The sequence below is a fragment of the Stegostoma tigrinum genome, chromosome 18 (assembly GCF_030684315.1).
Source record: "Stegostoma tigrinum isolate sSteTig4 chromosome 18, sSteTig4.hap1, whole genome shotgun sequence".
NCBI lineage: Eukaryota > Metazoa > Chordata > Chondrichthyes > Orectolobiformes > Stegostomatidae > Stegostoma > Stegostoma tigrinum.
This window is the reverse complement of record NC_081371.1, coordinates 25,175,394-25,202,981: the sequence shown is the minus strand read 5'-3', so window position 1 is coordinate 25,202,981 and position 27,588 is coordinate 25,175,394. Positions and strand designations below refer to the sequence as shown.

The window sequence follows — 27,588 nt, the reverse complement described above, 5'->3', positions numbered from 1 at the left end:
ATCCCCTCCCTACCTTCCCACCTATACTCTCTCCAGCTATCTTCTTTTCTCTCCATCTTTGGTCCGCCTCCCCCTCTCTCCCTATTTATTCCAGAACCCTCACCCCATCCCCCTCTCTGATGAAGGGTCTAGGCCCGAAACGTCAGCTTTTGTGCTCCTGAGAGGCTGCTTGGCCTGCTGTGTTCATCCAGCCTCACATTTTGTTGTCTTCACTTCAATATGCTGCCAATTTTACTGTGAGGGATCCATCCACAAAAATTAAAACAGGTATAAACATTGTCACAAGATTGTTTAAAAAAAACACTCCAGCAGAAAAAGTCATCCCACTGAGCCTGTGATGATGTTATCTCTTCAACAGGAGAAATCTGCTAGAATCCATTTTCTCCCAGTATCGTTCCTCCAACATCAAGAACTCCTTTCAACCTTGCAATATTTTGCACCATCTCCTTGTTATCATATGCAATGTGCTTAAGTATAAAATCGAAAATTATATGTTTTTTATCTTATACTTTCACATTTAAAGATATTGTCATCTGAAATCTGTGTTTCTGGGCTTTTAAAAACTACTATCTTTTACACTTAGTAAAAATGTACCATGTCTCACTCTTCTGCATTGAACAGTGTTTGGTACCTACCTGCCCATTCCAGTAACTTGTCTGTGTCCTTCTGCAACCTCGCTCATATTTTTCCGCAGAAGAGGCAAATCACAACTTGTACAAAAGCACTACATTAAAAGGAAAAATGCTCTTTCTTCACATGTCAAAAACTATTTTATGAGAAAACAAGCCATGAGGGAAACAGAAGTCTCAGTGGACGAGCACGTTTTCCTACGCAGTCTTTTGAAATGTAGCTCAGATTGAAACACAATTAATTCTGTTCACTGATTGGCTAAATCTAGAGTAATAAATGTTGTGGAAAATTAAAACATCCATTGATACAATCAAGGATATTCCTCAAAGATCAGAGGTAACTCAATGCAGATTGATCCAAAACGGTTAGCTGTGATCTATGAATGGTGAAATGGTGAAATTAAGTTCAGTCAGTGTTATTAATTCCGCTTGCAGTTTTAATTCCCAACAAGCTGCAGCTTTGAGTCAATAATGAAGATGTGACATTGGCAACCGAGAGTAGTCTCAAACACCATCATCGGTCATTACTAGTAGTTACACCACTAGGATAAGGAACTCTGTACAAAAATCCCAGCATGGCACATAAATCTAGCTCTGATACCTTGGTTCAATGTGGATCAAGTGGGCCACTGTGGGCAATACTGCCTCTTATACAAGTCTTCAAATCATGGTCCTGTTTTGCAGATTTCAGCACCTTAGAAACAGATTAACGATTCAGCTTTTTGAGGGAAAAGGTTGCTCTGAAATTGACTACCACAATTGCTTTCAGAACTGGAACTTAAAAACAATATGTGAGAAATACTTTAAGTAGTCCCAAGTATGTGAAATGCACTATACAAAATGGAAGTCCTCTGTTTCTTGAGCCTGTTTTTGCTGTAACTGTTGTGGCTGAAATGTAGTTACTCAATTTTCAATTATGCGGCTCAATGATTATATCGTCAATAAAATTTACATTAAATGAAAAATGCCCCAATTAATCCACTAAATACTACCAGATAATGCTATTAGTTTATCATCAACTACTTTTCTTAAAATCCATTATAAAAATTAAGGCAATTAAGGTGATCTTGAGTGTTAAGGAGTCTGGTGCTGAACTCCTCATTCATATTGATTCAATGTGTACAGATAGTTGAGTGGAATTAAGTTCAAAAGTGCACAACAGGCAGGCTCAACTTATATAGTATATTTATATTAACCTTTTTCGCATGGAGGGAGACTGAAGTATTGGAATTGGTGCCTATTTTTATTTCTCAGCCTAAAGTAAGAAGGATATCTTAAGCAGTTTCCCTGACCTTGTAAAAAAAATTAACACAAAATAATCCTTTAAAGTGAAATTTTTTTCACAGCAGAGAATGATTTGCATCATGCAGAAACCTATTAGCAGAAAAAAGTTCTCTACATTATCAGAGATTCCAAGTTGTTGCAGGCTCCCAGTGCTGCAGACTAGTGAGATTGCAGTAATACCTTTTCGTTACATATAGACAGAGTTAGAATGTTATGATTGTACAGTTGGTACCCTTTTTACTGTCTCTCAGGTCTCCACCTCAGGCTTGCTTTTTAAAATTTAGTATTCAATGCACTAACATCCACTGAACCCTTTTCTTTACAAAAAAATCTTGTGCTTTGAACTGCAGTCTTTAACTAGAAATTCCACATTTATTGATAAGGAATTCATTACCTCATTCTGATGAAAGGTCACTGGACTGGAAATGTTAACTGTTTTTTCTCTGCAGAATTTCTTCAGCACTTTGTTTCTTCGTATTATCCAGCTTTGCTAGATTGTAATGTGATACAGACTGGTAGGTTATATTTCTGCTGGCTTTTCTTAAGACTAAGAAAGAAGTTCTGTTTTATATATTACTGTGATTTTTTTTTAACAGTTGGAACTCAATCTTTAAAAGGTCCTGGGTTATGTCTCTGATTTTCTGAACACAGAAAAGCTGGTACTGAGGCCAAATGCAGATGAGTAAGGCACAAAGCTTGAGGATGAACTTGCTGTGCCTTTATGTGGATAGTTTTCTGGCAGCTATAGCTTTTAGGTTTTGGGGTGGGGATGGAAGAGTAAATGCTGCCTCTAAAGTTGCTGTATGCAGCCTAATGGTTTCAATGTGTGGTACCCCTAAATATAGTTACAGCAACAATTACATACAGGAGGTAGTGGGCAGACTCCCCACTTCCTCCTTCACCACCCCGCTCCGCCCATTAAACAGTCATTTGGAAACATACTGACAAAAATCACCTGCACACTGCAGTGATATAATGCAGTGGGAAGCTGTAATAAGGGGAACATGGGACTTCTGCCCCACAACAGGGAGGAAACCCTGCCCGACAGAGATGCTAGGCAATGTGATTTGCAAGTACCACTTGCTGGTTCTTCAGCAAGGTGGACCAAGGAGGAGTAAGATATCTTAGGGAGCAGCAGTGCAGGGGCAGACAGGTTTGCAGTAACAGGTAGAGTGGAAGCAAGTGGAGGCGGGGGCGTGGTCATGGTGGTTGCTGCAGATGCATAAACAGCGGTCCTCAAAGATAGTATCCAATGTTTCAAAAACATCTTTTTTTAAAAGTATGCTAGCCACTCCTACCTGCCAACCATATTGTGATATGGTCGGTGTTATTGTGGGTTCAATCGAGATCTTAAAATGTTCAATTGAAACTTCATTACTTATTTGCATGTAGCACATGGACAACTGAGTCTGATGTCTGTGATCCCATCTGTATTATTGCAGTGATTTCAGGAGTTGATTGGAAGATCCAGAGTTAGACAACTGATCTACTGGACTGGTCCTACCCACCAAAGTCACAACCAGCAGGGACATTCATTATCCAGCTCACAGGATCTTGGAAAGGAACTCCGCACGTGCAGCATCTTCCTGATAACTATTTAGCTACAAGTGCACAACTAAGCAGGAACATTTGGTTTGAGTCATTCTCCAAGCTTAATGGTTAAGTAGGACAAGAGAAAGGTGCACACATGGAGGTGAATGAGTGAATATGTGGAATGAGCCATGCCTTCCGTAAATGCAGAAATATAATTCTCAATTGATCTTTGTGAACTGCTGTTTAAATACCATTTTGTATTAATTTTTACACACTTAAATATCATTACTGTTACTAAAATGGAATTAGTCTAACCTATTGGGCAGATTGGCTAACGCAATGTAAAGGCAATAGCAGAGTATGCACAGTAATGTTACCACATCAATATTGTTATGAAGTTGTATAACTTCATCGTGAATTGGAAAGCAGGAAGCTAAAATTTGTTTGTAAAAAAAGGATAAGGGAGAAGAGTGTGTGGTTCCTTTGAGGTAAAGTGCTTTTCGAAGCTTAGAGATTTACACAGAAAAAAAAGTGGTGTCCGTATTTAGCTGAAGATGTACAGCTAGTTCTGAAATTCAAACATGTACCAATTGGCTGTGTGATTGGAAACCTTAGGCTTGTTTTGATGTTTTGGCAACCAGCAGGAACCAGCCGATTAATTTAAGTAAAGCACTTAGCAATTGAAAGCCAATTGAATTTAAATCTAATGGTTTTGACAACCTTGTGCCAATGCTATTGTAAGAAAATTGGTACGTCATCCAAGGTACATAAGGAGAGGGTTTTAGAAAGATCGGTATGAGAGCAAACTGCCATCTGAGAAATAAGCATTAAAATTCAAGAAAACACTCAGCCCCAAGAAAGTACCATCAATCCATAAAAGGTACCACAGCACTTCTAGCAAAGAGTCCTCACAGAGAAAGTGTCCCTGACAGCTGAATCAGCAGAAGAAACGCGTCTAGAACTTGAGAACAGCAAAAGAAAGGTGTGTACACTTTGAGAGATTAACTTTTAATATATTGTCTTACTATTTGGACGTATATATGTTGGACTTGTGTTTATTGAAACAGCATACCAATAGAATTTAAATCAGTAAGGGAATAGTTAGTAGTTAAGGAGGAATTGTTTGGTTTGTTAGTAATTGTATTAATTTGTTCGCTGTTAAGGTTAAATAAATAAATTGTTACTTGTTACTTATAAAGCAAACATCAGGGGTTTCCTTTCATTTAACCACTCTTTGTAACAGATTGTAAAGATGAGGTGAGCTTCTCTGGACGTTTCGGGTTTAATTATTAGAAGCGAATCTCTACTTCTGCCAGAACAGATTAGGGGCTTGTGTTTTAGTTTGCTTATCAGACAGGTTCAACCTTCACCTTTGTAACAGTTTGAGGGCTCAAGTCCAGGACCTGGCTGGTTCGTTATGGGAGATAAATGGATTTGGATAGATTTAAACTGACTTGGGGATTAGTGTATAGATCTTTAAATAAAACTTAGGTGAGAAAAACCTGTTTAATTTTGGTTTCTTGTGTTTGGTTAAATCACAAGTGAGGTAAATGGTTCTTAACATTGCTAGAGAGGTTCTGGGGTTTGAAGATGCTTCCCAAATTTTCCAAGAGTTTAGAAAGACAAAGGAAAGATATACTTTTAGACTTGGCAAACAAGCTAGAATTGGATTTAGCGAGGGATAAGAAGAAGGATGAAATTATAATGGAGTTGGTCAAGCATTTAGGTAATACCAGGCAAACAGGCAAGTGTTAGAGAAGGTTAGATAATTGGAGTTAAAAAAGAAAGAAAGAGAAAGAACAGTCATGTAAGAAGACAAAGAAAGGGAGAGAAGAAAGGGAAAGAATGTCCAAGTTAGAAAGGATGAAATTAGAACCTGAAGCAAAAGACTTCAAATGGCAGAAGGAAAAGTACAAGATAGAAGTGAAGATGAGCAAACTCATCATAGCCAACAGCCTGGTATGGATATGCACAAATATGTCCAAAATTCAATAAAAAAGATGGAGAAAACTTTTTCATTTCCTTTGAGAAACTGGTTAGGCTGATGGACTGGGCAGAGGCTGTGAATTCAGACCAAGTTGGTAGGCAGGGCTAGTGAGCTGTTTGCAGCACTGTCAGGGGAGGTGTCAAGAGATTATGAAGATGTCATACAAACCTTTTGAGTGCCTATGAATTGGTGTCAGAAGAGTGTAGACAATGGTTCAGAAACATAGAGGAGGAACCAGGTCAGACTTTTGTCGAATGTGAAAGAATTCAACATAGCAACTTGGATAGATGCGTGAGAGCATTAAAGATAGAAAAGACATACGAGGCTCTTAAAGAGATTAATCTGCTGGAGGAGTTTGAAAACTCACTTCCAGAAATGATATGAACTCACGTTGAAGAACAGCAAGTTCAAACTGCAAGAGCTGTAGAGATGGCAGATGAATACACATTAGTGCATAAATCAAAGTTTAGCTTCCGACAGCAATTTCCTTCCATGACGGATAGAAATTGGGGGAAAAGGGAGCTCCTTCAATGAAAAACAAAAAGCAGATCACACTGGGAACAGTTTACCACAGGTGGAAAGAGAAATGCCAGAGGGTGAAAGACCTCGGATGTTTTCACTGTAACAGAGTGGAACAGAAAGTCACAGTGTCGAGATTTAAGAAAGACATTAGGAGAAAGGGTGTGATTAAAAAAAAGGCTAAACCAGCGGGATTAGTTGAGCTTGTGAAGGAAATCCCAGATGTCGCTGCAGGAGCGTGCACAGCCTAGTCACAGGCTGGATAGTGAGATGGTGCCTGACCTCTACCAAAAAAAAATTCACCTCTGTTGCTAAGGTTTACTCTGGAAGAACAGGGGGATAATGTAAAGAAGTTAAAATATTGAGAGATACGGGAGCTAACCAGCCTCTAGTGGTAACAGATGAAAGTTTTTGCACTCCTTCTGAAACGTAACCCGAGACTGTGGAATAAATGGAGAGAGATTTAGCTTTCCCCTGTGTAAAAGCAGGTTGAGTCATCCAATCAAGACTCGGGAAGTGACAGTGTAAACGACTGAAAGAATGTCTATTCCAAGAATACAGTTTGTTCTGGGAAACGACCTAGCAGGATGAAAGGTGGGAGTGACGCCCCTTGTTGTGGAAAAGCCGAAAGAAAACCAGGGAGCTGAGGAGTTGAAAGAAAAATACCATGAATTTTTCCAGACTGTGTCATAACAAGATCCCATAGTCAAAGTTACAGCAAGAAGGAAAAACTAAAGAGAGAGAGACGAAAGAGTTGAGGTCCTGTTCACTGACACCATTTTCACCATTTCATCAAAGGAAAAACCTGAACAGGTAGAGGATCGGACAGAGGTGTTAGTCCTGAAAGATAACTGGAGTTACAAGAAAAAGATGAGACAGTAAAAGCCTACTATCATAAAGCCTACTCAGAAAAGAAATCAGAAAGTATTCTTGAATGTTATTTTTTTAAGGTCAGAATCCCAAGGCGGAAATGGAGACTGTGGCAGGTTAGTGCAGAGGAGAAATGGGCAGAAGCACAGCAGATTATGTTGCCGGTAGCATAGAGACAGGAGGAATTGCAGATAGCACATGAATTAATATAGGAGGCCACCTAGGAGTGAAGAAACTCAGGCTAAGATAGCAAAGCATTTCTATTGGCCCTGGATTTCGTTAAGGGTGAGGATGAATTTTGCTGGACCGGTCATACATGGCAAACAGTAGGAAAGCCACAGACAGTAATAAAACCAGTGACTTTGATGCCAATTCCCACATTTGAAGAACCTTTCACACAGGTTGTGCTTGTTTGTATAGGTCCACTCCCTAAAACCAAAAGCATGAACGTGTCTACCAGATGTCCAGAGGCAATTCCATTACAGAATGTCAAAAGGCACATTACGGAATGTTAAATATACAAATGCTTGTGGAAGAGTTGCTTTCTTTCTTTATCCGTTACGGATTACCCTGGAAGATTCAGTCAGACCACAAGTCCAATTTTACTGCCAAACTATTTAAGGAGGTCATGGATACTTTAAATCAAATGCGTACAGGGAATCCCAGGGAGCATTAGCATCAGACCCTAAAGACAGTGCCGAGGGTTTATTGCCAGGATTACGAAATGATCAGGATAAAGGAATCCCATTTATATTGTTTGCCTTTAGCGATGTCCCAAATGAACTGACTCACTTTACTCCATTTGATTTGATATTCGGACATGAAGTAAAAGGGCCTTTAAAATTCAACAAGGAAAAGTTGATATGTCCGAAGTCGGAGATCTCAGTCAGATTCTGCATCTGAGGTGAGAAAAAGATTAAACAGAGTAGATGAATCAGTTAGACAACATCTGAAAGTGGCACAGCAACTAATGAAGCAAGAAGCAGATAAGAAATCTAAAATTCATACATTTGCCTATAGGGATGAAGTACTGGTGCTGTTACCAACAGAAGGAGATCCCTTCAAAGCAAGATTTAATGGTCCCAATCGGATTGGGAACAAGTTAAATCTGGTGAATTATCTGGTAAAGATGCCAGATAGGAAAAAAAATTTACTGGGTAGGTCATGTCAATAGGCTAAAACCTTACTATGACAGAGACATGGAACCAGAGAAACGGGTATTAGTAACTGCACCTCAGAGTGATGAATCAAATCACATGATTTGGATTTTGATGTACCCCAAAATAAGTTAAATAATGAAGAAGTCCTTCCAGAATGGGATAGGATAGTGAGCTGTCTCAGGAACAGAGAATTCAATTGAAAGGCTTGTTGCAGCAATATGAGGACATACGGAGGAATAGAATGGCGAGGACTAATATTATAGTACATGAGATTGAAATAGAGAAAGCTGTTCCAATAAACCAACACTCCTGCAGGCTTAATCCTCTCAAAACTACACAGGTACAAAAGGAAGTGGAAGCAATGCTCCAAGAGGACATTGAGCCGAATGAAAGCAAGTGGAATTCATCAAACATGTTGGCTCCCAAACCTCATGGTATGCAGTGACTCTGTGTAGATTATCAGAAGATCAACGCCATAACTAAAATCAGACTCTGACCCAATTCCAAGGCTGGAGGACTGTGTGGAACAAGTTAGACAAGCCACCTACGTCACGAAGTTAGATTTATTTCTTGGTTACTGGCAAGTACATTTGTTGAAGAGAGCGAAAGACGTTTCTGCTTTTGTAACCCCAAATGACTGTATCAATTTAAAATAATGCCCTTTGGAACAAACAATGTACCAACCACATTTCAAAGATTTATGAACAGAGTTGTAACAGGATTGACGAACTGTGCTGTCTTTATAGGTGACTTAGTGATCTTCAGCCGTTCATGGAAAGATCACATGGTGCATTTAGCAGAGCTCTTTGAAAGGCTATGGAATGCAAAACTGGTTTTCAATTTAGCAAGAACCGAATTCACGAAGGAACACAACATCAGACATGGAAGGATGACCGTGAGGAACATGAAGCTGAAGACTATCAAGGATTTTCCAAGACCATCCTCAAAGAAAGAGGCACTTCAATTTTTGGGACTGAGTGGATTCTACCAGAAGTGTGTACCAAACGTTAGTAGCGTGGTGATACTGCTGACAGATTTGCTAAAGAACATGAAATTTTCAGTGGACAAAACAATGCCAGAAGGCATTTGAGAATTTAAAAGCTATATTAACCACCACATCAGTTTTAGCCACACCAAATTTCTTGAAACTCTTTAAAGTCACTATTGATGCCAGTAATGTAGTGGTTGGAGCCAACTTGATGCAAGAAGGTGATGATGGAATTGAAAGACCAATGGTTATTTTTCAAAGAAACTCAATATCCACAGAGAAAGTACTCCACCATTGAGAAAGAATTGAGTTCAGTGCTGGCCGTACAACATTTTAATGTTTATGTTACAATGTTTTGGGGATGTTTGTATATTTAGATTGCAACCCTCTCACATTTTTGGAAAGATTTAAGGACAAGAATAGGAGACTATTTCTTTAGAGTCTTATGATGCAGCCTTTTAATTTACGAATTGTACTTGTGGGTGGTAAAAATGTTAAGGCGGATGCGTTATTGCGAGTTTAAAAGAAAATGTGTAGATAAGATAGAACTGGTACAGTCTAATGTTTTATAAGCATGCAGAATTAGTATGAAAGGTGTAGCTTTACATTACTGACTTAGGTATCTTATAGTAATGGTGTTAAGATTTTAAAAAGACATCTTTTCATAATGGTGTTTTTTTCCTTAAGGAGGGGGAGGTGTTATGAAGTTGTGTAGAGTAATCATGAATTGGAAGGCAGGAAGCTAAAATTTGTTTGTAAAAACTAAGGGAGAAGAGTACATGGTTCCTTTGAGAGGCAAGGGGCTTTTCTAAGTTTAGAGATTTATACAAAAAAAATGTCTGTATGTAGCTGAAGATGTACAGCCAGTTCTAAAATGGAAACATGTATCAATTGTGATTGGAACCCTTAGGCTTGTTTTGATGTTTTGGCAACCAGCTGGAATCAGCCAATTAATTTAAACCAAACACTCAGTGATTGAAAGCCAACTGAATTTAAATCTGGCAGTTTTGACAATCTTAGACCAATGTAAGAAAATTAATATGTCATCCAAGGTATATAAGGAGTGGGTTTGTGAAAATCAGTGTGAGAGCAAACTGTCATCTGAGATGTAAGCATTAGCACTCACAAGAAATCACTAAGCTCGCTAAGAAAGTACCACTGCACTTCAGTCCTCTCAGAAGACTTCACAGAGAAAACATCTTTGACAGTTGAATCAGAAGAAAGGCTTTTATGACTTGAGACTAAAGGCATGTAGACTTTGAGAGACTAAATTAATTTATTTTCTTGGGTTTATATAAGCAGGACTTGTGTTTACTGGATCATCATACTGGTAGAATTTTAGTCCAGTTACAGAATAGTTAGTATTTCCTAAGGTGGGTTGGGGGGGGGGGGGGGGAATTGTTCAGTGTGTTAGCAATTGTTTTAATTTGTTCATTGTTAAGATTAAATAAATTGTTACTTACAAAATGAATAATCAGCAATTTTCTTTCATTTAACCACTCTTTGTAACAGATTGTAAAGGTGAGACAAACTTCTCTAAATGTTTTGGGTTTAGTTATTGGAAGGGAATCTCTACTCCTGCCAGAACAGATTGAGGGCTCATGTTCAGTTTAATTATCAGTGGAGTTTGACCCCTGCACCCTCCCCCCAACCACAACTCCCGTTGTAACAATACACAAACAGTTCCCAGTTGCAAATGAACTGTAAAGTTGCTTTGGAAGCAAGTCAGAAAACAATGTAGAGCAATATAAAGCAGACATTTCTAAGTACGGGAAATGATCATATGTTGGGTGTTTAAAAATACACTGCTGTAAGGGATCACATTCATAAGCACTGTACAAGCATTTGTAAGTCAGACGTTCATGAATTGAGGACCTCCTGTATAAAGAACATAATCGCATTGTATGGCTGCGCACGTGTGCAACAGCAGCCTGAGAAGTACCAGCCGCACCCCAGTCTTTCACAAATAACCTTTACTTACGGCAATGCAAAATGCCTTCAACAAGCCCGCACGGCAACTAAATTCTTACAAGAACACTTACAAAAGTTATTTCAATAATATGACTGGGTTCTGGGTTCTTTTGACAGATGAGGACCAGAAGCCACACCAGTGCAAATTAATGACCATTAATTAACAAGTTTTACAGAGACGCTGTTGCTTGATGCCATAGAACCTTCATCTATTAGTAACTGAAAAGAAATGGTGGCCAAGCAGTGTGTCACTATGCCTGCATTTGGATGAGATTTAAATCTCTTTGCCTGTTGGTCAGAAAGGATACACAAGAAATGGGATTGAAATGGAGCATTTCAATCCTGTAATCCCTAGCACTAAGTCCACAATACATAGCAACACTGATAAAAACGAAGGAATTAAAGGCTATTCCACAGGACACTGTAACCACTTCAGGAGAAAAATCAAAATGGCAATAAAGTCAGTGGGCTGAATTTTCTGGGGAGTGGATCTCAGACAGAATGATACTCTGGTCCTTTTTTTTTGAGGAGATTCTACTCAGGGCTACCTCACAAATGTACTTCCATCCTAACTGTTCTTTCATAACGTAAAACTGTCAGAGGAAGGCAAACCACACTCACTTTTCATAACAGGCAGCTGCCATATTCTGACATTTGACAGCTGTTTTCGGGTGCTGTTAGGGTAGGGTGTCTGCTACGTCAGTGAAATAGGGTGCCAGGTGGGTAGGGTGCAAAATGGGGAGGAAATAAAGTGTCAGGGGTAAGGTGCCATTTGAGTAAGGGGTTAGGCTGCCAGCTCGGTAGGGTGTCTGGGTAAACAAAGCGCCAGCTGGAGATAGGGTGGGTTACCAGGTAAGTAAGGGATGGGGAGGAGATACAGTAAAATGTAGAGTCAAGCTGGATCTGATCCCACAGGGTGGGTAGGTGGTGGGCTGAATCCAGCGGTGAAAGCTCGGGCCAGGTCACTTCATGTCCAGCGAGCAGTGGGAGGATGTCAGTTCTGTTTTAGCGTGGGGGATGGAAGGGACAGCTGTCAAGTCCCAAGGTATGTCGGATCAGGGTCTCAGGGTGTAAGTGTGTGAGGGTGTGTGACGTTAGTATGGGGCGTGTTAAATATCTATTGTGTACTTACTACATTTTATGATTTATTTAATATTCCTAAGCAACTATTTTACTTCATTTCATCAACCCTTCTGAACACTGATTTAAATAGGGGTTTTTGGAAGGTTCCACGTGTAAAGGAATTGCCCAGCAGAATCTTCAAATTCTTGAGCAATTTCTTCAGGACTCAGCTCTGATGAGGATTTCACAGGGTCTCCGTAGGCAATACCCATCTATGCTGGGATAATGATTGGCTGACCAGTAGAAAATTCGGACCAGGGTTTTACAAAAAGAAATCTGTAAACTCTTGTTCGATATTTTAAAATATACTCTGCAACATTGATGCTTGACCAAATCATCCATTTGGTTGATAAAGGGTATATTCTCCTTTTAGTGGTTCTTGCAGAGCGTTTTATCAGGTGACCAATGTCAGATAACCACCAGAGAAAACATGAGGGGAGGGCAGTGGAGATAGGCCTTTAGCTGATACTGTATCAGCATGTTTCTCCAAACAGAGCCAACTTTTCGTCGCCTTGTCAATTTACCTGGGCATCGTCTGAGCTGACAGCCACTAGGAGTATAATTTATAAAAATTTCATTACTTTCGAGTGGGTGAATCACAGAGAAAAACTATACCATTTTCCTAAGGGACTCATGAATTTGTTTTCAAAAGAGTTTAATTGCCAAGTTTTTCCAAATAACGTTCAGCAGACTGACGTTCACCATGATGATGGTGCGAGGAGACAGAAAGGTTTATTCTTCATCTGTAGTTGGTGCATCGTTCACTGCATTCTCTGAATAATCTCCATGTTATCCTGCACACTGATAATACAGGCGAGCGGGGTGAGTGATGGCTGATCTTTCACAGGCTCTGCAATGAGGTTGGTGGGCGGGGGGGGGGGGGGGGGGGGGGGGGGGGGGTCAGAAGAGAGAGAAGAAAAAGATGCCTGTCATGGTTAGTAGAAGTGATAATGGGAACTGCAGATGCTGGAGAATCCAAGATAACAAAGTGTGGAGCTGGATGAACACAGCAGGCCAAGCAGCATCTCAGGAGCACAAAAGCTGACGTTTCGGGCCTAGACCCTTCATCAGAGAGAGCCGCAAGCACACAACGCAATAGCGCTCAGTCTAGAATTCCCCAGCTCTCCGGTCACAACATTTCAAAACTGCATGGCCATCACTGGAATTACAAGTGCTACATCCTCCCCACCAATAGTCTACCTCAGTCACAGCAAGTACTGAATCTTTACTGCAGCACGAGAAGCATTCCTGCGCTTTATAACTGTAGGGACAAAATCCGAATGAGCAGAGCTGGGGGGATTGACAGGATCTATCCACACGACAGAATGACTTGAGTGTTATCCGGTAGACGTGACTGCAGTGTGGGAGGGAGCCAGGATTCAGTGTGGGCAGTGATAGCAAGGAAAACTTCCCAGGCTGTAAGAGATTTCTTTTGTACGAATGGGGAGCAGCATTCATAGGGCAATGAGCGTATGGAAATATTACACCTTGCAGCCATGATTTCTGTGTAAGTTATTAAATAAATGACTGAATTTCATCGGCTGTCCACTAGTGATTTCCCAAGGTGCATGCCTTACGAGTGCCATTTCCGGCTGGAAGGCACCAGATCAAGAAAATCAATTGTGAAATGTCAGACTACCTGAATGATGTGTAAACCTGGGTTTCCCATTTGGGATTAGAAGCTAGAGTCTGCAGCAGTGACCTGCTGGCGAAAGGACGGGCTCCCCACACAGTACAGGGCAATGAAGGAGGTTCCTGGGGCTGGGACCCTGAAACCTCAGAGAGTGAGAGACTGCGAGCAAGAGAGAGAGCATATTACTCCTGTCTTGTTATATATAGTGGACACAAAGCCAGTCAAATCAAGGAAACAACCATCATTCAGGAGTTCCCAGCCCAACAATTCACTCAGGGCAGTCAGAGTCAGGATCCTCTGCACATAATGGGACAAGGAACTAAATGTTGGGCAGCCATCATGACCCTGTCTGCCCTATAGAGGGCTGCTTTCTCCCTGGAACGAGAGTATTATGGGACACAAAAGTGGATGGTACAACTACTAATGCTGGTGAAGGTAGGTGGTGTCCTGAGCAATCAGCAGGCAACACTGCTGGCATGCAGTAGTAACAGTGGTGGGGAGGCTGGGGTGGATAACAGCAAATGGGGAAGATGCTGCAAGCAATAGTGAGAGTGGTAGAGCATAAGCCTTGATGAGAGATGAGTGAATGTGGAGGTATCAGAGAGAAGATGTTAGCATTTATCCTGTTGGAGTGGAGGATGACATTGACATTCTTCCTACAGTGCTGGGCATCCCTGAAGATCACATTAACCTGGGAGACTTGGTAAAGTGGCGATCGAATTGGACATGCTGGATACCATGGGGGAAGCAAGTAATTGACAAAGTGCATTTGGTAAGATACAGCGAAAAATCTTACTGGCCCTTAGGTCCCACCTAGACGAAACATGCCCTTACCCACTGGGAGACCACTTGTGTTTCTGTGGAAATTCTAGTCAGAATAAAGCAAGGGCCTCAATCAACACCTTAGTTACCTCAAATCGTTCACAGCCACTTCCAGCCTCGCCAATGGCCTCGAAAACTTGTCCCTGTTTTCAAAGGATGTTCCATTACAAAGCAGGGAAGATCTGTGCAAGTAATTAATTTAAAGCAATCAGTAAAAAGGTTAAAGGAGAGCGGTTAAAAGAAATGTGCTTTTGTGGAGTTTGTTGGAACATGGAATGCTGTGCCACACAGAAAGGTTGAGGAAGAGATCAGATAATTGTTGACGAAATTGGGATAAGATTTGAAGCTGAGAAAGGTAAGGTAGAGGAGATTGCCTCTGATAATTTACTCGTGCGTTAGAAAATTGCAATTATCTTAGAACATAAGTAACAAGTTGATTTAATAAATGCATACTGTACTTGAGGCAAGGGGAAGCAGTTTGCATTAAATATTTATAGGATTAGATAATTAAATCAAAAATCCTATAACTTTAATGAACAGCCATTAGATAATTAAAATGTCAGACACTAGCAATCCTAGCTACTTTGAACATATTGATTTAAGAGGGCAGCTGTAAGGTTGCACAGCAGAACTCTTACCTAACTTCCAATATTAAAACAAATTATTTTAATCTTTGTTACTAACAAACTAATGCTTGCTATATCTTCTGAAGGAGACTGACTCTTGAACACTATTTTTCACCTGATATGTGATACATGTTAAACTGATCATTGAACTGAATAGTCTCCAAATCAAGTTACTGAGAAATTCACACTGAATGTTTGCCTGGATGTGAAAAAAGGAACTCTCCCTCTAATAAAACACAGGTCCGCTGAATTTAGACACAATCTGGCAAGAACACATAATGCAGCTTGGCTGAGAGCCCAGACATCCATTAGTCTCTTAAAACATCTGAGCTCCCAACTGTCTGGCAGTTCTGGCTCTCTGATGTCTGTTGTCAACTTCCCAACATTCGTTTACAACGGTCAAGAAATTTCAAGTGACTTGACGTTTCAGTAGCTGAAACTGCAGCTTCTAGATAATTGACACTTTTATTGTGCTGTAGTAGAAAAGATCATTTTTGCTACACAATGACAAGTTACAAATTGACTTTTTAAAAAGCCATTGTTTACAGATTCAGCTGTCATACGGCTCAATGCTTCTGTTCAGTGTACCATGGGTAAATAGGCATGAAATAGGAACCTTGGTGGTCATGGGCGGTCATAGCATTCATCTGTGAGACATACCTAGGCACAGGGCATGAGGAGCGATGAGTGTTGTTTGGAAAGACATACCATGCCACAAGAAGGACCATCTGAACTTAGCTCTCGAAAGATTCCTTTATGCGGATTCTGGATCATGATAGCTCTGAGATGCCATGGAACACGGCTCTTCACGAAGCTGACTACACTGTTACAGCCTATCCCTCAGCAATGTTCAATCTCCACAATGCTGCCAGCCAAGTTGAAATTGCCCAGTGTGGGTCTGTGACCCAAACCAGTCCACCGTCTGAAAAGGCCAGAGTGAAAATTGAGCAACCTGACAATAAGATCAGACATTTTTTTAATGCACTCATGGGATGTGAGTGTCACTGGCTGGCCAACATTTATTGCCCATCACCAGCTGCCCACAAGAATAGGGTGGTGAGCTGCCTTCTTGAATCACTTTAGACCAACTGCTGTGGCTTGACCTGCAATGCTATTAGGGACAAAAATCCAGGATCTTCCTGGAATAGCGAAGGAACCCAGCAACAGTTAAGGAACGGCAATATATTTCCAAATCAGGATGATGAGTGGCTTGGAAGGGAACTTGCAGGTGGTTTTCCCATGTATCTGCTGCCTTTGTATTTCTTGGTAAGAGTGGTCATGGGTTTGGAAGGTACTGTCTGAGGATCTTTGGTGAATTTCTGCAGTGCATCTTGTAGATAGTACACACTACTGTAACTGAGCATCGGTGGTGGAGCGAGTGGATACTTGTGGATGTAATGCCAATCAAGCGGGCTGCTTTGTCCTGGATGGTGCCAAGCTTTTGAGTGTTGTTGGGGTTGCACTCATCAAGGCAAGTGGTGAGTATCCCATCACACTCCTGACTTATGCCTTGTAGATTGTGGACAGGCTTTGGAGAGGGAGAAGGTGAGTTCCTCAACACAATATTCCTAGGCTCTGAACTGCTCTTGTAGTCACTGTATTTATTTGGCAAGTCTGATTGACTTTCTGGTCAATAGTAACAAAGATTCTGGAATCAGAGCCTATCAGCATTTTGAAAGAGTTCACAAGTCATCTTGACTTGGTACCAATCCAGGCCTATATGACCAAAACAGCTCCCACTACAAGCTAACACAGATGGCAATCTACTTCTAACCAAGCAGGTGTGCCAACTCAACTGCAAATCTGAGTAAAGCAGAAATACTCTCCCCTTGGAGTCAGGGTGCCACGGGTTCAGGCTCTAGAGATGCGAGGATGTAATTCATACAGTTCAATCCGATTAGGATTGCAAACTTTATTTCTGGCCCTGACCAGATTAAAAATTGTGTTGCTGGTGAGGTCAGTTTTTGATTGATAACCCCAAGATATTCGCAGAGAGAAAGAGAGAGAGACAGAGAGGCAGGTGATGTGACACAACTGATGGAAGAGTTTAACGCGAGAAAGGTCAGGGCTTCAGCATGATCTCAGCTAGTAAGGGAACTGTGCTCACACTGTGGGCATCGTTCTGTGTTACTCATCAGATATCCAGCCAACTGAGCTAACCAATTTTCCAGAAGTCATAAAGCAGCTATATTGTTCAGACCATGATGCTCCCAGGTTTAATCTTTAGCCTGTATTGAACTTGAACTGAAAATTATTTAAATATACAGTCATTGAGTCATACAGCACAGAAACAGATCTTTCGGTCCAACCAGTCCATGCTGAACATAATCCCAAACTAACCTAGCCCCACCTCCCTGCTCCAGGCACAAATCCCTTCAAATCATTCCTATTCATATATCAGTGCAAATGTCTTTTAAATGTTATAATTATATCCACATCCACCACTTCATTAAGAAGTTCATTCCATACATGAACCACACTGTGTACAAAATTTACCTCATGTCCTTTTTAAAAATCTCTCTCCTCTTATCTCAAAGATGTGTCCCCAAGTCTTGAAATTCCCCACTTGGGGAAGAGACAACTACCATCAACTCTATCTATACCTCTCATTATTTTATATATCAGGTCACCTCTCAACCTCCCAAGCTCCAGCAAGAACAAGTCCCAGCCTATCCAGTCTTTGCTTATAACTCAAACCTTCCATACCTGGCAACATCCTGGTAAAACTCCTCTGAACCCTCTCCAGCTTAATATCATTCCTGTAACTGGGCAACTGGAACTGGACACAGTATTCCAGAATAAGCCTTACCAATGTCCAGTACAACCTCATGATAATGTCCAACTTCTATTCTCAAAGGACTGAGAAATGAAGGCAAGCATGCCTGTTTAACCATCCTGTGATGCAAACTTTAAAGAATTATCTAATTGTACCACTAGGTCCTTCTGTTCTACAACACTACCCAAGGCCTTAACATTCATTGTATAAGCCCTACCCTTGTTTGTTGTACCAAAGGCAATGCCTTGCATTTGTCCAGATTGAACTCCATCTGCCATTTATCAGCCTATTGACCCATTTGATCTTGAGCCCTTTGTAATCTTAGAAAACCTTCTTCACCATCTACAATGCCACCAATTTTGGTGTCACCTGCAAACCATGCCTTCCATAGTCTCATCCAAGTATATAAATGACAAACAAAAGAGAGCCCAGTACCGATCCCTATGGAACACTGCTGGTCACAAGCCTCCAGTCTGAAAAGCAAGCCTCCAGCAATACTCTCTGTCTCCTGTTGTTAATCCAATTATGTATGCAAAAGGGCAAGCTCACCCTGAATCCCATTTGACCGACCTTTACTAATCAGCCTACTGTGCGGAACCTTGTCAAAGGCTTTACTAAAATCCAAACAAACAATGTCTACTGCTCTGCCATCAGCCACCTTTTTGGTAACTTCCTCCAAAAACTCAATCAAGTTTGAGAGACATGATTTTCCTCACGCAAATCCATGCTGACTATCTCTGGTCATTTTTTGCCTCTCTCAATGTCCATAAATCCTATATTTTATAATGACCTCCAAAAATTCACCCACAACTGAAGTCAGATTCACAGGTCTATAAGTTCTCCGGCTTCTCCTTTCAACTTTTCTTTTAAAAAAAACAATAGCCACCCTCTAGTCATCAGGCACCTCACCGGCAGCTATAGATGATGCAAATATTTCTGCATGGGGTCTCAATTTCCTCCCTTACTTCCCACAACATTCTGGGCAACATTAGATCAGGGCCCAGAGACTTAACCACTTTTATTTTCTCCAAGGCCTTCCAAACTTCCTCTTCTGCAATATGAACTGTTTTTAAAACATCAAAGTTTATTTCTCTACAATCTCTGGACTCCGTTTCTTTCGCCACAGTAAAATCTGACATGAAATATTCATTCAGTATCTCTCCCATCTCTTGGGGTTTAACACCATGACAATCTCCTTGATCTTTCAGGGACCCTACCCCTCTCTAGTTATCCTCTTGCTCTTCATGTATTTGTAGAATCTCTTTGGATTATCCTTCACCTTATCTACCAATGCTATCTCATATCCCCTCTCTGCCTTTCTGATTTTGTCTTCAGTACGCCCCTGTACTCTTAATATTGATTAAGAGATTCAATTGAACCAAGTTATTATTATTCGGTTAATCAGCTAAGTGATTGATTTTATTTGATATGTTTGTTTTTTTTGCAAGGAGAGGGGTCCAGGCCCAAAACGTCAGCTTTCTTGCTCCTCTGATGCTGCTTGGCCTGTGTTGATCCAGCTCTACACCTTGTTATCTCAAATCCTCCAGCATCTGCAGTTCCTACTATCTAGAAATATGAGATCTAAGTTGAGATCACATGTGACCGTAATAATCAACACATCTTATTTTGATTCAGCTTTCTTACACAGTCAGACAAAATAATTCCTCCAAGTTTATTAGATTATGCCAGCAACCTGTACGGTATGAACGGAACTACTCAAATTGGAAAGAAAAGCTAATCGCATCTATTGTCTTCTAAATGGTTTGTAATTCTCCGTTCAGATAATTCAACTCAAAAAAAAGTCTTAGTTTGTCAATCATGATAACCCAGCAAGAATCTCTGAAAATTATGTCTAGATGAAAGGTACTATCAGGCCAGCACAGCAGAATGGGACTGGGACTACAGATTTTCAGGATCTGTAGCCCAGAACACTGATCCTAAACTCCAGACTAAGTCCAATGCATTTGCATTCAATCATAGTGTTGCTGTCACATAACATCGTGGGGTGGGTTCAATGATGCTAGCAAAGGGCCATCTGTCCCCACAGCCCTGACCTGCTCCTGCAGAGGGAAGAAATTGTTGCAGCAAGTGTTCAGAACATGAAATTTAATGAGCTAAGCTTGGAGGTGGTGTTGAAGGAGACCATCTAGGAGAAAGGTGAACTTTTACTAAGCTGAGGGCCATCCTTAGTGAAGAAGCATTCCAGAGGAGCCTGGATATAGATGGCTGAAAGAATAGATGCTGTTTTACCAGTTCACGAGCCTGAGTGTAGATTAAAAATAACTTTCTTAATGTCAGGCAGGGCAAACACAGCTCATGCGTGTCTTAATTATGTACTATTAGTCTGAAAATATTTGGTAGGAAGCAAAACTGGAGAAAGGGCATAAGTACATAGAGAATGGACAAATCCACAGGCAACTCCATCTTTTAGCAAGGCATTAGGACTTACTGTCCTGGCAATATATTTTGCCTATTGCTGACTAAATCTGGTAATAAACAACAAGAATGCTACAGTACAAGGATATGCATACTGTTTGTTCACAGACTCACACCAAGAGAATTGTCAGCCTGGGCATCCGGGTGACATTCAACTTCCCTCAGATTTCTCTCTCCTCTGTTTGCAGGAAAAAAAACGACACAGAACAGGTGCTAGCGCATGCAGATTGGAGTGAATCATCGAGCACATTGCACTTGACTTTGAAGGAGAGAACCATAAACAATAGCTGAAATTTCCACTTTGGATCGATACTCAATGCTCAGCTGAGTAGATCTGACTGATAAACGAAGACTGGTTGTAATACAACCTGTCACTGTTCGCAATACGACTCACATATACACTGACAGACCAGACGGGACCCAGCTGCTGTAAAACTGTAAAAATCAGCAACAAATAACCCCCTCCAAGGAGGAAAGGAGAAAATTGATGGTCAATGGAGGAAGAAAAAGCACCATCAATTCTTCTCCTTCTAATTCTCACCACACACACAGTTACTATTACAACATTTGAAAAACAGTTATTCACCACACTGCATCAGTACTTTCCCATGTCAATATCTCAAAAATGACAAATGAGTTCAGCTTTATAACTTCAGGAAAAATCCATCAGAAAATCAAAGGGTACATACTACCTACAGAAACCACACGTAAGGACTACAATGAAAGAGTGCTTTAACAAAACCAAATAAAACTCAATTGCCACTCTCAGGCTGAGATTTTCCCTTTTTCAGACAAAGTGGTCGGGGAGAGGCCCAGCATCATGAAAGCTCATAGACTGTATGTTCATCAAATTGAGAACTGATTGGTGAGTCTCTCAGCTTATCGCAGGCTGAGACAGGGGTGCCCTGGCTTGACAATCAGAAACCAGCAGCTTCTGGGTCCTAAAGGCTATCTGTCAAGGCCTATTCTTCAGGATATCCAATGTTGAGAAGGTAGGCCACCATCTTTTGCTTACTGCAAGGTGGGGATGGGGTCACAGGGAGACAGAGTGGAGGCAACAGCAAAGTGAGTTGCTCACAGAGGCCAGCTCCGTTGTCCTCTCAATCTGCCTCCAACTGCAAATGGAGGTCCCCTCAACCCAACCCAATAGGCTGGTTACCTTGGTTCATGCCTATGTGACCAATCACTTTTCTACTCATGAAAACAGGTCAGACAGCATCCAGAGTGGCATGGTAACAAAAAACACACAAACTGTCAACAGAAATGGATAGAACTAGAACAGAAACTTATCCAAATCAAAGTATCATTATCTGGGGGAATGCTGCACCCCTGCTCCTGCTGTACCCATTGGTCTCTCAAAGCATGTCCTCTGCTAGTGAACACCACAAGTTCCCTCTGAAGCACAGCCATAACTGTGGCGGAGCGGGAGACAGTCTGGTACAATCACACCTTCCACGGCCCACTGCTGGCACCTATTGAGGGGCATTTTGGTCACAGCCAGGAGCAGGGTCACAAGTACTTCTACTCTGACCGCCCCCACTGACCATCCACAACGTGTGCCAATAAACTAAATATACAAGGCTGAAATGCAACTAGAAATTTAAAAGTAGCCCATTTAACAAACCAAACAGAGATGATAATAAAAAGATTCAGAAAACTAAAACAGTGTTTCCTGCAGGTCACAAAAACTACAAAGGCCTGGCACCTGGTGAACCCAGTTAGCCTTCAATTGCATGGGACTGCCATGTGTAACACTCTCCTCCCAGGTCTCCAATGAAAAAAAGGAACGACTCCCTTAAAGAGGGCTCTCTTTGGGGAACTCTGCTTCTGCATGGTAGAATATTACAAAGCATAGCCAAGTGGAGGACAAAGGAGAGGGAGTGGTCAGTGTGCATCAGCAGCCCATTCCCCTGGAGGAATGAGCCATTTTTCTCACCAGCCAGCAAGACAGATAATCAGGAAGTTGAGGCCATTAGCTAGCTGTTAACTGATCACTAATGTGCCCTAATTGCTAATGAGTCAAGGAAATCTCCAATGGACCTTCTCATCCAGCACTTAATTGGTAAAGTGGCAAGAATAGGGCAAGTGTCTCAACACCAACACATCCATTATTTCCCTTCTCATCACTTCACTCACTAACTTAAGGTCACTAGCCTGTGACCTTAGTCTCTAACAATAAGTGAAAAACGAGCAGTTTACATGTCTGCTCCATTGCCACAAATGAAAGAATATTTGCAAACCTAAGTGTGGCCTTTGTAATTTCAATCTATCAAGTAAAGGCATTATTTTCATTATTGTTGTGCAAGTTTATCTTTTGACACAACATTGACTAAACATTTCAACACCGAACCATCCTTCATCATGGATCTTTGAGAGATAGCATTATTTATTCAGAGCTGAGATGAATGGATTGCTTCATAACAACCTTGCATTCTCAAATCACATTTTCAACTTTTAACTCCAGAAGTCGTTGGATAATTTATCTCTAAATTGACTCAGTGCAGCTCTGACAGTATGTTTAAAAGAATGAGCGAATAAAGTATTGATGCCTTCAGCTGCTTGCTGTTATTATAATAAATGAACTGGTGCACAGTAGGCCATTGTCATAGTTCACCAGGGAGTATAATCCACAATCTTTTTAGCTCTATTAGCGATAGTGCATTTAAATGCAAAAAAAACACATCCACACCACAACATTTACAGCTGTCTCAGTTAAATTGCCTCTTCTAGTCCATAGCTGTTTGGTGCACGTAGAATTATACATTTGGAGTTAGTCATGGAGGTCATTCATTAGGTCAGTGACAGATGAGATAAATTCACTTAACTCCCTCCCTCCTCACAGCTTGGGAAATACTATTGTAAATAAAATTATTCAAAGGAAAAATTAAAATATCGTAAAATACGCATAAAAAAACTTTGTTACTGTTCTGCACACAATTCATAATTTATCTTTCACAAAGAACAAAAATCCCAAGGCATTTCAGAGTTAACTGAAACATGAGGAAGTCACTACAAGTTGATGGGAGAAATGGGTTTGAAATGAATAGAAGTAATTAGAGACATTTGAGGAAGACAATAGTCCCTTCCAGACCAAGATATCTCTGAACAATAAAATAATCCTTTTGTCATCAAAATGTTCAAACTTATTATGAAATTCTAGACTCTCAGATCAGGTTAGTGATGAAAATCTTTCAGGCATGGCCTTGCCATAACTTTAATGAGAAACTGCTGAGAGTCACATAGTAGGCCAGGACCTGCTAATGCCAGACTCCCACTGACAGAGCTAGATGCATCTCAAGTGCTCATTCAATGGGAATGACACAGCCTTACATCCAAACTTTCCCCTAATGACTTGTTTGTCACTTCAGTTTGCCATAAGATGAAACAAAGAATGACTCATCCTAAAATAACACATGAGCTCAGTTGCATTGGGTTAGTTGCACTGAAGTGCATTATAATCACACACCCACATGCTGCCAATGCGCTGAGAGACTAATGGCTAATTTACTGCTTTGCCTTTCTGCAGGACGAGCCATCAATTACCTGATATGTTCCAAGTTCTTGGGCACAGTGAAGAACCCTGCTAAATAACGTGTCCTTCACCTTCTTAAATGTTTAGTCTAAAGGCTATTTTTTTCCCCCTGAAAGTGCCATGAGCTTCACCATGAATAGATCAAGGAGGCAGATCTTTAATCAACCACAGCCAGATAGGGATCAAGCTTCACACTGTTAGCACCAATCAAGACCTGTTCAGCCAACTTAGGCCCCTCCTCAAGGAGATGCTGTGGCAACATGCACCTTACATGCATGGTGTAGTGTACAGATAATGAATAGTGACGGCAGAGACTCCATTACTTTACATCGTCAGGGGCTGACCAGGAATGTCTCTCACTGCTGCCTCCTGTCAACAAAATCCTAACTTTGGCTATGATTTATTAATTTGATAGCTAAAATAAACCTGAAATAATGTTATCCACCCTATTAATGACTTGGATGAGGGGATTGAAGGATGGGTCAGCAAGTTTGCAGACGACATGAAGGTTGGAGGTGTCGTTGACAGTATAGACGGCTGTTGTAGGCTGCAGCGGGACATTGACAGGATGCAGAGATAGACTGAGAGGTGGCAGATGGAGTTCAACCTGGATAAATGCGAGGTGATGCATTTGGAAGGTCGAATTTGAAAGTTGAGTACAGGATTAAGGATAGGATTCTTGGCAGTGTGGAGGAACAGAGGGATCTTGGTGTGCAGATACATAGATCCCTTAAAATGGCCACACAAGTGGACAGGGTTGTTAAGAAAGCATATGGTGTTTTGGCTTTCATTAACAGGGGGATTGAGATTAAGAGTCGTGAGATCTTGTTGCAGCTCCATAAAACTTTGGTTAGACCGCACTTGGAATACTGCGTCCAGTTCTGGTCGCCCTATTATAGGAAAGATGTGGATGCTTTGGAGAGGGTTCAGAGGAGGTTTACCAGGATGCTGCCTGGACTGGAGGGCTTATCTTATGAAGAGAGGTTGACTGAGCTTGGACTCTTTTCATTGGAGAAGAGGAGGAGGAGAGGGGACCTAATTGAGGTATACAAGATAATGAGAGGCATAGATAGAGTTGATAGCCAGAGACTATTTCCCAGGGCAGAAAAGGCTAACACGAGGGGTCATAGTTTTAAGCTGGTTGGAGGAAAGTATAGAGGGGATGTCAGAGGCGGGTTCTTTACACAGAGAGTTGTGAGAGCATGGAATGCGTTGCCAGCAGCAGTTGTGGAAGCAAGGTCATTGGGGTCATTTAAGAGACTGCTTGGACATGCATATGGTCACAGAAATTTGAGGGTGCATACATGAGGATCAATGGTCGGCACAACATCATGGGCTGAAGGGCCTGTTCTGTGCTGTACTGTTCTATGTTCTATGTTCTATGTTCTACCAAAATTATTGACCTGTAGATCTTAGGTTGGTGGACTTACGCCAAGATTTTCTAGAAAAGTAATTTGAATATATCAGGCAATACAAATGTTATGTGCATGTTGCAATGTCATAGTTACTTCTAGATGTAACTTTCAACAGTAGAGATGATGTACACTGAAATGTGTTTTCTCCAAACAGGATGTCCTCTAGTACACTAATTATTAATTGAACACAAGTACACCTCACTGTCCATCCCCTTACTGGGTAACACATCACTTCCACGTTCAGAATTTCAAGCTGACAACAAGCCTGCTTAACAAACTGAAGGAAAATTGCGAAGAAATTTAGCAAAATGATTAACAGCAATAAGTCAAATGCACCTTCCCACTAAACCCCAAGATTAAATCAGTGTGGCAATGATAATGAAAATCATATATTCATACCTACGAACAAGTCCAAATGTTTTGAAAGTTTCCATAATCTGCGAGTTAGTTTAATAATAAATAAATGGTGACTAATAACAATAAAAGAGAGCTTCCCAGGTTCTGTGCGCTTGTTCCCATGGGGGACCCTCTACACTTAATTGCCAATTAGGATGACATCATGTATGCTGAAGAAAATAAAAACAGGCTCAGGTAGATGAACAAGGGGAGCTTGGAATGAAGTGAACAAAGGTTCGTAGGTGTATGGAATTCAAAGCTACTCAGTTTAAGTGAAATATGCCTAAGACCCTGGATAGGTTGTGCAGTGACTCATCTATAAGCAACCAAAACACAGGAATGCAGGAGAAACTATTAAAAAAAGATTTACACAGATAACACCTGAACTGATACTAAACCTACTGCGAAAGATTGACAAGTTGGTGCCTTATTCTATACTATTAGGTAGAGGTGATTTGATCGAAATCTTTACAGTAATGAATGTGTTGGACAGGGTAGATATGGAGAGAATGTTTTCACTTGTGCGAGATTTCAAATCTACAATTCATTAGTACAAGGTAATTATTAATAAATCTAGTAGGAAAATTGCCCTTAGTTCTTATGTTCTTACATTCTTATATAATTCTTATGGATGAAGGGATCAAAGGTACGGGGGGGGAAATAGGAAGAGGGTGCTGAGTTGGATGGTCAGCCATGATCATATTAAACAGCAGATCAAGAAAGGGTGAATGGCCTCCCCCAGCTTCTATTCTCCCTGTTTCTAGAAGGAGAAATTTCTTTACCCAGAATGTGGTTAGAAAGATGAACCTGCTAACACCGGGGGTGGTTGAGACAAATAGCTTAGATGCATTGAAAGGAAACTAGGCATGTATATGAATGAAAAATAAATAGAAAGATAGGTTGAGCTAAGGCAAATTGGCTAGAAGGAGACTTGTACAACATAAAATACACTAGTTTTATCAAATAATCTATTTGAATTATATGCATTTGGTGTAATTCTATGCAAAAATGGACACACCACTCTTAAGGGGATGCAAATGATAATACCCAATCATAATACATAAATGAAACTTTATCAAATTAAATAAGAGTTTGTCTTCACTACTGATATTGCAGTCCAGAGTCTCCAGTATCATCGATGATAAAACATCTCAGGAGAAACAGTGGGCATTATGAACTCCTTCTTCAGGGATAAGCAGGTGTGGATTTAGCCACAAAAGAGGGAAAAGCAGCAGGAGAGAATATCCCACTGATCACATTTAGCCTGGGTATGTGGGTGACCACTTTGATCTGGGCTGTACAGCAGCAAGTCCACAAGGTAGCCATCTAGCAGACTAGCTGCTAGTCCCATCCCCTACCTCAGCAGAGGTCAGGAGTATGGATCAGGTAGAATACAGGTGGATAAATACTAAAGTTTAGAAGAAATATTATTGCTCAGAGTGAGAGTCTGCATACCTCCCTGTCCAGAATCTCTTCCTCTGGAATTATTTTTGGCAGTGTCTCAGCATTTTTACTTTAGTTCAAAATTGGTTAGTCATTTTAAAAAGTAGGTTTGAGCATCTAAGCACTACCAATTTTACGTTTGTCACAAGATGTCAAGAAGAGTCACCAATTAAGCTCAGCCCTCCTTGGTGAAATCAAAATGAATTTTGAATGATTGCTATAGGAAAGCACACACTCTCCAGAAAATTATTTGGAAGGAGCTAGCATCACATTCGTGACGTTCCCCCCTCCTCAATTCCTTTTGGATCCGGGATCAACACAATAAAAAATTCAATGAGCTGACCAGCAGAGGCAAGGAAAACACTCAGCATGCTGTTTAAACAATAAAAAGGACGAAGCACTGCAGATGCTCCTTTCTTTGTACATGCAGTCTGACTTGCTGATTG

At 40.8% G+C, this 27,588-nt stretch overlaps 2 protein-coding genes across 4 annotated transcripts in view; both read right to left on the bottom strand.

The window, feature by feature from the left end:
• The window catches only part of LOC125460689 (synapsin-3-like), a 272,555-nt gene that overhangs the window by 218,945 nt on the left and 26,022 nt on the right, over positions 1 to 27,588 (bottom strand). The gene's annotated exons all lie outside the window — the stretch shown is intronic.
• mcat (malonyl CoA:ACP acyltransferase (mitochondrial)) overlaps positions 10,797 to 27,588 on the bottom strand; it is a 93,390-nt gene continuing 76,598 nt past the window's right edge. Inside the window, exon 6 of one of the 2 annotated variants that reach the window (XM_059652412.1) lies at positions 10,797 to 12,913. The gene's annotated coding sequence lies outside the window, so the exon portion shown is untranslated. The remainder of the gene's footprint in view (positions 12,914 to 27,588) is intronic. The other variant, XR_009446879.1, reaches the window with a different exon arrangement.